This window comes from Rhagoletis pomonella, unplaced genomic scaffold, assembly GCF_013731165.1.
Source record: "Rhagoletis pomonella isolate Grant_MI unplaced genomic scaffold, Rhpom_1.0 Rhpom_scaffold_00005, whole genome shotgun sequence".
NCBI classification, from domain to species: domain Eukaryota; kingdom Metazoa; phylum Arthropoda; class Insecta; order Diptera; family Tephritidae; genus Rhagoletis; species Rhagoletis pomonella.
Window position 1 is genome coordinate 5323707 of NW_023458559.1, and position 13450 is coordinate 5337156.

The following is a 13450-nucleotide window of genomic DNA, read 5'->3' on the forward strand; positions in this document are numbered from 1 at the left end:
GGAAAACACGAACTAGTGAACCAGATTTCTAGTTCAGTGCTAGTTCTGTTTTGCCAAAAACGAATCAGTCCGATAGTAACTAGTTCCGCACCAGTCCAAAAGCAGTGAAATGTGGTACTTTCACTAAACTATTCTATTTTAAATTTTAAAAGCAGGGAAGGTAATCTTTATGAGTAAAATAATTTAAATCAGCATTTAATCATTATTTTATGAATTATTATTGAGTTTTATTTTTTCGCTCAAACGGAAATAATTATTATTTAATTTTTATTTTTGGGATTACAAATAATGATTATTTTGTGATTATATTGTGATGAGATTATGATTAATTTTCAGTTTTATTCTTCCACTTAAAAATAATGATAATTTATAAAATTGAAAAGGCCATAAAGACGCAACCTACTGAAATTTTTACCTGAAAAGTTTGGGTCTTTTTCTTTTTATAAGGGTGCGGCTACCTCTCAAAAGGATACGTCGGTAATCACGCTGGTATAGTTTTTGAGTTGCTTAATAATTATTATACTTAGTGATTCCATAAAAAAAGGCCAAGATCCTGAAGGACAATTGAGAAAGGCAATGCAGTTGCAGAAAAAGAGGCATTTAAAAAAAAAGTGTCAAAATAATTACCACTTTCTCACTAAATTTATTTAAAAATTCAAGCCACCAGAGCTACATTTTTTTAAGAAAAGACAAATTAATTTTTTTTTATGCAATCCAGCACAGCTACCTTGATACAGTCAGTCAATAAAGTTTAGGTACAACGAATTTTTTACAATACGGGCAACTATTGTTTTAATATTTTAGTTTTCGGTAATTTTTTATAAAAATATGGTAAATTCTACAACAAAATCCCCAAAAATCAGAGTTCCAAACCTTGTGCAAAATTTAAGAAAATTCTGCAAAATTTCATTAAAATAATTCACTTTCTATTTATGCTCTCTAGAAAAAGTTTTGACTGAAAGTTTTACTGAAATTTTTACCTGAAAAGTTTGGGTCTTATTCCTTTTATAAGGGTGCGACTACCTCTCAAAAGGATACGTCGGTAATCACGCTGGTATAGTTTTTGAGTTGCTTAATAATCATTATACTTAGTGATTCCATAAACAAAGGCCAAGATCCTGAAGGACAATTGAGAAAGGCAATGCAGTTGCAGAAAAAAAGCCATTTAAAAAAAAAAGTGTCAAAATAATTACCACTTTCTCATTAAATTTATTTAAAAATGCAAGCCACCAGAGCTACCTCTTTTTTAAGAAAAGACAAATTAATTTTTTATGCAATCCACCACAGCTACTTTAATACAGTCAGTCAATAAAGTTTAGGTACAACGAATTTTTTACAATACGGGCAACTATTGTTTTAAGATTTTAGTTTTCGGTAATTTTTTATAAAAATATGGTAAATTCTACAATAAAATCCCCAAAAATCAGAGTTCCAAACCTTGTGCAAAATTTTGGAAAATTCTGCAAAATTTCATTAAAATAATTCACTTTCTATTTACGCTCTCTAGAAAAAGTTTTTTAGCTCATTCAATTTTAGTATAATGAAGTGCAAGTGTGAGGAAGCTAGGACTTACCAAACAACAACAAAAAAAAATTGCTAAATATGAATGGTAAGTCCTAGCTACCTCAAACTTGCACTTTGTTATACTAAAATTGATTGGGCTAATAACTGAGTACTTAACTTTTTTCTAAAGAGTGTAAATTGCAATACTTGGATGGAAATTCGCAGAATTTTCTTTAATTTTGCATAAGGCTTGGAACTCTGATATTAACCATATTTTTATAAAAAATTAGGGAAAAATAAAATATTTAAAAAATAGTGGCCGGTATTGTAAAAACTTCACTGTACCTAAACTTTATTATTTATCATATTTAAGTTAAGTACGACAAAAACTTTCGAAGTACTTCATATACATATAAGCTTAAAAAGAACTGAATTTACTTAAAAACCAATATGCTTAAATTTAGACATGTAATACAAAGTGAACTAATATTTTTACTTTTAAGCAGAACGCACTTTTGTTTTTTACTTACTACTTAAGCTTAATACTACTACTACTACTAATGTGGTTTATAAATTTTTAATAAATGCGTTTAAACATTTGTGATTGTATTGTCCTTCCTTCAACCGATCGTATTTAATATAGAAGGGAAATGTTTCGACAAGCCTGATTAGAAATGTAGATCTAAGGTGACGAATTTATAACAGGTTGGGAACTATAAAAAATGGATGCAGATCGAACTAGATCTCATCTGTCGACTTAGGAACTGGTTTGGAACTAAAGAAAAGGGGATGCAGAACGAACTAGATCTCATCTGTCGAATTTGGAACTGGTTCGGAACTATAGAAAAAGGGATGCAAAACGAAATAGATCTTATCGGTCGAATTTAGAACTGGTTCGGAACTAGAGCCAAAGGGATGCAACGGGGGACAATTGACACTTCCTAGGACATCGCAATGTAAAATTCGCCAGTCGCTAGCATGCAAAAGAGAATTAACGCGTACTAGTCATGGTTCCAAGCGCACTAGAACCGAACCAGTTCCGCACTAGATCGTTTCCCCCAGGGCATTCGCCTCCTATTAAGTGTGCAATTACATCGCGCCATTGACTAAACCGAGCTGTTGTGTGACGATTGGGCCTATGGATGCGGTTTGGCAATGTTATATTGCGCCAAAGTCTCATTCGGCGACACCAGGATTGTGTTGTGGAGGACAATACCCAAATACCTTCGTTGGCTTATTTACCAAAACCATTGCACGCTTTACTTTAAAGCGACTTGGCAGAATCAAGAGGTATCCACGAATATCGACAAATACATTTCGCCATTTAAGGGAATTTCGTCTCTTTAGTCTACATTGAATTTCTGTAGTCCAACGATTCTCACCCATTTTGTCTTGTTGGTGCCAGCGAATGAAGAACAAACATTCCTTCAAATTTAAAAAGTAAAAATTTCACTACTAAAAATTTAAAAATGTTCTTAAAACTTGCAAAGAAATTTGGGAAAGAAATATCACTGTTTTTGTTTTTATGAGTAGGGTGGGAGTGTCATTGATAAAATTAGAGCGAGATAAAGTTTTTCTTACAAAACCTTTCATTATTGATTCATGAATAAAGCTCGAAATTTGTATGAAAGTTTGTTGAATTTTTTCAATGTTGCACAAAGTTGGATTTACACGGGTTTGTTAAGGAATGAACTATATTTTTATAAAAAAAATAACCAAAATTAAATAACAACAAATAATACGTTCAAACTTGGCACAAAATGACCACTTTATGTATTTTTTATATATGAATCGGTGTTTGTATGGAATAGTAGCATATGTCGGCAAGCTGACTCTAGTATAATGCGGCATTCACTTTATTCTTTAAACGACAAGGAATTTTTTGATGAGACCTAATAAGAATAATGACTTATTACTATTGAACCTATTTCCTGCAGGTTTATTTGCCAAAAGTTCATCAACGGCTCGACGCCATTGAGTCATTCGCAATCGTATGCTGCGAATGCCATACGAAACCAGACATTTAATTGGACATGCACATTGTAGATAAAGGTATGTACATAACAAAATTAAAAAATAATGTTGTCTTTTTTGCCTTTTTTCAAAGGTCATTTTGCCTTTTTTTCAAATTTCAAATTCTAACTCTGGTTATCAGCAACCCCCCTAAATACGGCCTTGACTGGGTAGTTTGCCCCTTTTCCAAATTTTTAGAACTTACTTTGCACAGGAAGCACTAAAGCAGCAGTAGTCGTCTTCAGTTTGAAATACTAAGTCTGTTCCAGGGGCTTCACAATTTGCAAGTTTTTACAGGAAGTCGTTCCCGACCGCCACCCTCCATAAGTTTATTAATGGCGAAAACTGCCGATTCTATACATTAAACCAGACCTGGACGGCGCCTGCCCGGCGGGCATATTCGCGTATACATACACACTCTGCTTTAGAAGGCGGCGAAAGCTTCATTCAACCGCACGACTTGTTCGCACGCACACAGTGACATCAATTTCTGCATTAAACCCTCGTCATAATATATACACTTGTGGTCAGCTGATTAAGTTTAGTGACACTTTGACCAGTTGTGGTTATTTCTATTTTGTTTATTTAATGGTTATAATTTTTTTTATAAAAGTCTAGCACATTACATAACCAACACCATATTAATCCACATTTCAAACTTCTTACAAAAATTATAAAAATTCTGGTACACAGTGTTATAGCCCATTAAATTTTAGTAGGTTAAACTGCAAACTTTTAAACGCTAGAAAATCGCGTTGAATTTTAATATTTTTTTTTTGCTGACGGTGCTAAGCATTTTCCGGCATATAAAAGTAATTGGCGAGCATACTCTATATGGGAGAAAATGCTCAACACCGTCAGCCAAAAAAATTATTAAAAATGAATGCGATTTCTAGTTTCTTGAAATATATACTTTAACCTACTAAAAGATATTACTTATGCTTGAAGATTAAAACAAATCTAAATCTTAAATCCTAAAGTGCACGCAATCCTTTCATCGTAAGGGGTCAAAATGGAATGCATATTACATACATACATACATATATCTTTTCAAACACGGTCTTTTTAAAACATATATTGGTTTCCCTTCACAGAGTTCATTTTTTCTACATTCGCTGAACCGACAATAGCCTTCGTTCCCCTAATTGCAAGGAAAAACAATGTTGTCAACATTAGGCTACCTCAATAAATAAGATTTACAGAGATATTAAAATATTTTTTACCATTATTATCGTAAACTAAATTATATCAAATCTGTATGCATACTTCCCTCCAACAGGTGGAATCGATCATGTTGTGATAGGCGGAAGACACGCTTCCAGTGTTTTCGACGCAGCCAAGGTACGCACCCGCCTCTGTGCCACAAAAAATGTGCGCCCAAAAATTCAAGGAAAACTAAACGTCGAAAAGCTGCAATCACAAAATACGGTCAATGCATTCGCTACTCGACTCTCACACCTATTCTCTGAGAGCACTTTTCAACAATCCGACATATGCGAGCAGCGGAGCCACATTTCCCGTTCATAAAATACCGCCGCTGAAGAAGTAGTCGGATTTCAGCGAGCGCAAAAGAACAACTGGTACGATGAGGAGTGTCAAGAAGTTGCAAAGAAAACTGATGCCGTCTATAAGGCCACGCTGCGGTCGGGCGCAACGCGAACCATGTGTTACCGTTACAGAGAGCTGAAGAGGGAAGCGGAACGTATTTGCCGCATCAATAAGAGAGAGGCCGAAATACGTGAGTGCGAAGGGCTTGAAATGCTGGCCGACAAGAGAAGCGCCCGATAATTTTACCAGAGATTTAGGTGTCTTACGAAAGGTTTTAAGGCCAGGGCGAACTCTTGTAAGAACCAAATAACTGATGTCCAGAACATACTTATATTATGGGGGCACAATTTTCCACCCTACTGAATGCCAACAACTCCGAAAACTTGAAAAACAGCAAATCTGCTGGAGCTGACAGCCTGCCAGCTGAACTATTCAAGTACGGCGGCGAGGAGTTGATAAGGTGCATGCATTAACTCTTATGCAGAATATGGTCAGATGGGCGCACGCCTGACGACTGAAATTGAAGTGTGCTCTACCCAATCCACAAGAAAGGTGACCCCGCCATTCGCGCCAACTACCGCGGGATCAGCCATCTAAGCATAGCTTACAAGGTCTTATTGAGCGTATTGTGTGAAAGACAGAAGCCCACCGTCAACGAGCGGATTGGGGCATATCAGTGTGGCTTCAGACGTGTCAAATCCACCATAGACCAGGTATTCACAAAACGCCAAATCTTAAAAAAGATCCGGGAGAAAAGTATAGACACTTACCACCTATTTGTCGACTTCAAGGCCGCTTTCGATATCACTAAAAGGAGTTGCCTATACGCCGAGATGTCTGAATTTGCCATCCACCCGAAACTGATACGGCTGTGTAAAATGACGTTGATCAATACCACCAACTCCGTCAGAATTGGGAAAGACTTCTCCTGCCAAACGGGGTTTCAAAAGGATGACTCCTTTTCGATTTTTTTAATCTGATGTTGGAGAAGATAATAAGAGCTGCAGAACTGAACCGCTCAGGAACAATTTTCTACAAGTGCGTGCAATTGCTGGCGTACGTCCCTGACATCGACATCATCGGTAACAAAAGCCGCGAAGTCTCTAGACCCTTTCCAGAGTATCCAGATTTGGGGATTTTTTTTTGGATATGTGCGCGTAAACATTTATGAAATAGCCGTTGGCGATTTTTTCCCTTCAGTTTATTTTTTTCCAATTTTAAAAATATACAAAACTTAGTTCTCCACGATAATTTTACAGAAGAACTGCATGATAAGCTTGACTTAAAAAGCATATTAAAAGACTGTCAAAAATTTTTAGTCACCCTAATCGAAGAACTTTTGAAACGATTACCTAGTCAATTAAATACTTTTAAAAAGCTTTGATTTTGTCACCAGAAAAGTGTGTGAATACAAAGAGGGCGAGTTTCAGGGACCTGTCAATTCACTATTTGACTTTGCAGGAAAGAAGAGCAGCGGAAACTGAATATTTAAATCTTTTACCTTTCCCATGGAATAACTTTTTCAGAACCATTCCATCCGATTCTGAAGAATTTTGGATAATTTCGTACGGAGTGAAAACCGCAAAGGCAATAAAATGTTTGGATCCACATGCTTTGGTTGAGCGCGTTTTTCCCGTAATGAATTCAACAAAAACTAAGATTCGAAATAGGATGAGGTTGGAAAGCCTTAATTCAATAGTTAGAATAAAGTGTTATATGAAGGCTAATAGTTTCTGCTGCAAAACGTTTCCAATATCAAACAGTATGTTATCAAGGTTGAATAGCTCAATATATGACAACAACAGAAACGTAAATGATGTGATTTTGAAGAAATTGTGGACATAGCTGATCTCGCCTTATTATAGGTTTTTATTTTATTTTTAACGCCGATTGCGGCCGAAAGCGGATTGTGCGATCAATCAATTAATATGAGTTATAATAAATTTAATAATTACACAGGGCAGTCCTATTGCAAAATGTGTTGAAACAAATATTTTTAAAAAGTATGCGTATTTTTAAAGAAAGTTGATTGTACATCACTGTTATATAAGTGATTTGTGTTATTTATTATTACCCTCTGAAGGTATTATATTCGTTTTTGGTTTTTAAAACTATATAATAACAAGATTTTTTAAATAAAAGAGTTGTTAAATCGATTTCATGAAATTTGTTTAAAAAAGGCAATTTTTTTCAGGTTTTTTTAACAATCTGGACACCCTGCTGAGTAGGCAATTCAGGATTAAAGTCCTCTCTCGACGTACGAGAACCACACTCTATAAGTCACTTATCATGCCCGCGTTGGTATATGGCGCCGAAGCACGGACAATGAAAACATCCGATGAGGTGGCTCTTGGAGTATTCGAGAGAAAGATTTTGCGGAAGATATACGGGTTTACGCGCTGGCGATGTCGAGTACCACAGACAATGGAGCGATGAGCTCTAGGTATGAGCTTTACAACGACATGGACATAGTGCAGCGAATTAAAATGCAGCGGCTCCGCTGGTTTGGCCATGTCGTTCGAATGGACTCTGACGCTCCAGCTCTGAATGTATTCAATTCGGAACCGGCTGGTGGTAGCAGAGGAAGAGGGAAGCCCCCACTATGTTGGAAAGACCAAGTGGAGAAGGACTTGGCTTTAATTGGCACAAAAGAGAAACGACTGGCGTGCTTTGTTGAACCCGGCCAAAATCACTTACAGCGCCAAATAAGAAGAAGAAGAAGTAAGATTCTATCACCTTTTGTTTAACTGCAAGAGCTTCTAAATTATTACAAAAATCGGAATTTTTTATACGTTGACCTCGCTTTTCCCAAAATCTGGAGCTGATGGAAACGTTACCCTTACGGATTCGTAATCAGCACAAAAAATTCTATCAAAAGCAGCTTTAACATTTGTCGCAACAACATTTTTTTCCATGTTTGTTGGCCTGTATTATTTTTCGAAAATTTTTTAATGAAGTTATTAGTTGGCTAGTCGTAATTTTTCATACCATACAGATTATGCCATGTAGGTATCATTTTATTACGCAAAGATATTAGTTATTCATTTATAATTGGCATTAGGCAGTTACAAAACTACACATAATAATTTTGGTCAGCTTTTGAAGGCATATACCACTATGTGCAGCGGACAAGATTAACAAATTTATACGCATTCTGACCACACTTTCAGCTAGTAACGCTACTTCAGAAAGAAGTTTTTCAACGCTTCGCCGATTAAGAACATGGTTGTGAAGCATGATTCAATAATTAAAAGTTCGATAAACTGACAGTTGTCTCTCTCGCACCGCTCCCTTAGCAGTGTTACCGTGTTGCTTCTTTGTAAATTTACTTTAAAAATTTTTGCCTACGTGTAAAATAGAAGTATACGTTTTTGTGCAATATGTTTATTTGTATATGCATATAAAGCACATTTAACTAATGAAAACATAGATTGCTTTTAAATTCGATGTTTACATAAAACTCATAGTAGTTTTATTTTCATTTTGAGCCCTTTTGCAGTTTTTATACCGCTAAATAGCACATAAAATTCGTAAATCACGTACACTGAGAAAACGGATTACGTTCGACAACTAAACATATTTAGTTCCGGAATTTTGAAAATACATATTTGGGAACTGTTACCAAGGATTGGGAACTATTACCATGGGTTGGTAATTATAACTAAATATATTAACGCTTCTAATATTCATCTTCAGAATTTCGTTTACTTGGGAACCAGCATTAGCACCGATAATAATGTCAGCATTGAAATCCAACGCAGAATCACTCTTGCCCACAAGTACTACTTTGGACTGAGTAGGCAATTCAGGAGTAAAGTCCTCTCTCGACGTACGAAAACCACGCTCTATAAGTCACTCATCATGCCCATGCTGGTATATGGCGCAGAAGCATGGACAATGACAACATCCGATGAGGCGGCTCTTGGAGTGTTTTAGAGAAAGATTTTGCGGAAGATTTACGGGCCTTTACGCGTTGGCGACGGCGAGTACCGCAGACGATGGAACTATGAGCTCTATGAGCTTTACAATGATATGGACATAGTGCAGCGAATTAAAATACAGCGGCTCCGCTGGCTTGGTCATGTCGTTCGAATGGACACCGACGCTCCAGCTCTGAAAGTATTCAACTCGGAACCCGCTGGTGGTAGCAGAGGAAGAGGGAGGCCCCCACTGCGATGGAAAGATCTGGTGGAGAAGGACTTGGCTTCACTTGGCGTTTAGTAGGTTCAGTGAAAATACCATTCCACAGTTTTGGAAAAATCGAGTTTTCGCGCTTTTGTAAAATTTATTTACCATCGTATAGGCGGTACTACGTTTGGCGTAAACGGGGTATTTCGCGCTGAGCGACGATATAGTTCAATAAGTCCAATTTTTAGTTGTTTAGTCTTAATCTTAAAATATATTCAATGTGGTTGTTCACGCTGATTAGGTATTTCATTGATTCTTACAAAGAAGCTGGAAACTGTGTACCTATGTACTTATTTAAAAACGTCATTTAGAGTCTGGTAATGTTTACGAAGATATTAACATCCATACATATGCATCTAATACGGGAAGACTGATTTTCTAAAATATGTATTTACATATTAAATACAGCCTTAAAAGGATTTACTTTTCAAAATGCAAATAAATGATTTTCTTTGGTTTGTAAACTTTTTCTATATGTATTATATAAAAGAATTTGTGATGACCTGAATTGTGAATCCAATAAAAAATTTGGTTATTTTTCCTTACATTTGGTAACTTTTTAGTCTAATCTTGGTAGAAAGTTGTTAGAGCGGCGGCAACACTGTGTACACAAACCGGCATTTCAAACTTGGTACAATATAATTTTTTTTCATGTAAATTATGTTGGAAGATTTCTTGAATGGATGAAAATGTATGACACCGTCAGAAAAACATATCAAAAATCATCGGGATATTGCAGAAACTTGCACTTTTATTTAATGGATTATGAAACTGCAAACTTAGAATCTTACTAAAAATTTTGAATGAAAAGCTTGTTGTTGCGAAAACTTACTTTTCATACTGCGTATTCATAATAGAATTCAGCGGTTTGTAAATATTTCTCACGGCCCTTATTTTAATTTTTTAGTTCTTTTAATTTTCACTTTTTGTAATTTTTTATACCCGAGCGCACTTGTGCACAAGGGTATTATAACTTTGTTCACATAACGGTTGTTTGTAACAGGCAAAACGAATCGAGATAGATGTAGACAAATGTATACATAAATGATCAGAATGAAAAGAGAAATCGATTAAGCGGTGACAATGTTTTTCACATCGCCTACACTGCGCCTTGCACTGCAATGTGGAACTTGATAAATAGGCAATTTCATCAGTTACCTATCAACGGCAAGCCTAAGCCAGGAGCACTACTTAATGAAATTAAAAGTAAGTACATGTTACATACAACAAATCAAAACAAAAAACAAAACTGAAACTTGCTTTTCAGACGCCTTATAATTTTCCTTTAATTTATAGTCGTCAAGGAAACAAACATCGATGAAGCTGCGAATCTGTCAAGTGCCTCTACATAAAAATATTATAATGTTTAAGAAAGTAAAACCAGTATTTTTTATATTCTTTCATATTTTATATCTTATTATATTTAGTTTTGTTGAGTCTCATAAATTAACACTTTGCATCAATATACTTTATTGAATGAAGCCTAAGCCATAAAAAATATGTAGTATAGAACCTAGTCGTATGCATATAAATAAAAGACTTAAGTTTTATTATAGGTAAAATAACTTTTTTTTATTAATTCTAAACTACAGTGTAGTCAGAAAATTCTTCTTCTTTCGTAGAACATATGATTGCTTTTATTATTAACACTATAAAAAACATGACTAAAATTATAGCGCAACACTTTCATTATATTTTAATCAATAATGTTAAGCGTTTTTCAAAACGTTTTGTTAAACAAAAACGCCTAAAATTAACGATGAAAACAAAATAAAAGTGTTGTGTTATAATTCGTAATATGTTTTTTACAGTGTGGAGAATAAAAGCAAAATCGCACATTCTACGAAACAAGCGCAGATTTTACGAAAATAATTTCGTTTAATATACGAATTATTTCTGTGCATTTTACAAAAATTTTGTAAAAAACTAAGAAATAGCACGAAATTCTTTAGTAAATAGTACTAAATTCTTTAGTAAATAGTACGAATACGTAAATTTCGTAAAATGTACTAAAGATCTGATGCCTCATATTTTCGTAGCATGTACGAAAACGCTTTTGCCAACTGCGCACTCTGCATCCAGCCGGTGCCAAGATGAACACCGATTAGTTCCCGTCCCGTGAGGAGATTGAGGGCTATGATGATGACACTTTAAGGAGCAGCTCTGCCGTACCGCCCAGGCACTCGCAACATATCGTACAGCGCAGTCACATGTGGTGATGCCCAAATCTTCAGGCGCCAACATGAGATCAGCACTGGTCTGCCCACGATGCGCCGAGCCATATCGTATATCGAGATGCCCTCAATTTCGGACATTGACTCTGGAGCAACGTTTGCACTGGGTGCGCCAAGCATCGTTATGCTTCAACTGCTTGGGACCAAGTCACTCGGCCCGTGAGTGCAACTCGGGAAATCGCATCAACTGTAAGCACAAACACAACACCTTGCTTTGTAACGCTTCTCCGCAAGCCGAGCGGTTACCTACAAACACCAGCTCAGTAGCGCGACCAGTGTCTGTACTTGAGCAACAATCGCCAGCAACCAGCGCCACTGCGCCTCAAGTTATGTCCCGTATGGACGCTGTCCAGTCTCTCCTGGCGCAATCTGAAGGAATCGTCCTACTGGCCACTGCCAAGGCGCCCATCGTAAATGGGTGCGGAGAGGAAGTATCGTGTCATCTCTTGTTTGACATGGGTTCACAGGTAAGCTTCATTACGGAGCCATTTTTAAGCGCTTGAATCTCCACAGAAGGCGTTACACATTGACGGTAGAAGGTATTGGTTCGCAGAGTGCAACTTCTTCGCGCGGACAAACGACTATGGTGATGCGATCATATCACGATGCGGGGTTTGAGTGCCGTTTTGATGCGCACATCTTACCTAGTATAACTTCGACGATTCCCGCATCTCCAATTGACATGAGCGGGTACAAACACTTGCACAAAATACCACTGGCTGATCCGACTTTTCACATGCCAGGAACCATCGATGTACTCATTGCAGCGGACATCATGGGCATGCTTCTCCTGGGTGAAACTATCACTGGTGGGCCTAAGCAACCGTGTGCTCTCCATACGCGTCTCGGTTGGGTCATATACGGACCTACATCGCCACGCTGTGCGTCACTCCCAGCCTTGGGCACACAGACCGAATGTACTACCGAGGAGGGGCGACTCGATGAATTTCTTCAACGTTCCTGGGAACTGGAGGAAGTTCCTCGCCCCAAAAGGACCGATGATATTTGCGAAAAGATTGTCCAACGAACCGTACCGAGCAATGTCCGATACATAGTCCAGATTCCATTTTCTCCGGATGCGCCAGCACTCGGTGACTCCTACGGCAAGGCGTTGGGCCACTTTTTCAACCTTTAGCGACGTCTGAGAAGCGATGATGACTTGCGCCAGAAGTATGTTCAGTTTATGCGTAAGTACGAGACGCTCGGCCACATGGAGAAGATCACGCTACAGCGAGATGATCCATCTCGCGCCTACTTTATACCGCACCATGCGGTCACCGCGAAATTTCGGGTGGTCTTCAACGCTTCGGCAAAGACCAGCATTGACTTATCCTTGAACGACACTCAGCTGGTTGGGCCGACAGTTTAAGAACCACTGGTTGGCATCCTCTTACGCTTTCGCCGATTCCGCGTAGCTGTCACGACTGACATCGAGAAGATTTTCCGACAAATCGAAGTGGACTCCAGGCATCGATGTTGGCAGCAGATCCTCAGGCGCAAAAGCCCCAAGGACCCCCTCTGTGCGTATCGACTGAAGACTGTCACCTACGGTGTGGCTTGCAGCCCTTATAATGCTGCCCGTGTTCTGAATCAGTGCTCCATTGACAACCAAACCGTGGTTCCTGATGCTAATCGAGCTGCAGCTGCACGGGACAGTATCTTACGTATCTTTTATATGGATGATCTGCTGGATACCGCTGACACACCAAATGAAGCGATCACGTTAGCGCGAGACTTTACCGCCATATTGCAACAAGGCCACTTTCGACTTTGCAAGTGGAAATCCAACGAGATGGACGTGCTTTCAGCGACATCTGGTTCAGAGGTATCCAGCTGCACACTTGGTTTAGGAGACACTGATGCCAAGGTTCTAGGGCTTTACTGGGGACCAGTCAATGATGTGTTTCTTTTTCGGGTAACGCTGCCAGATGCTAACCCTATCCCTACCAAATGTCAGGTATTGA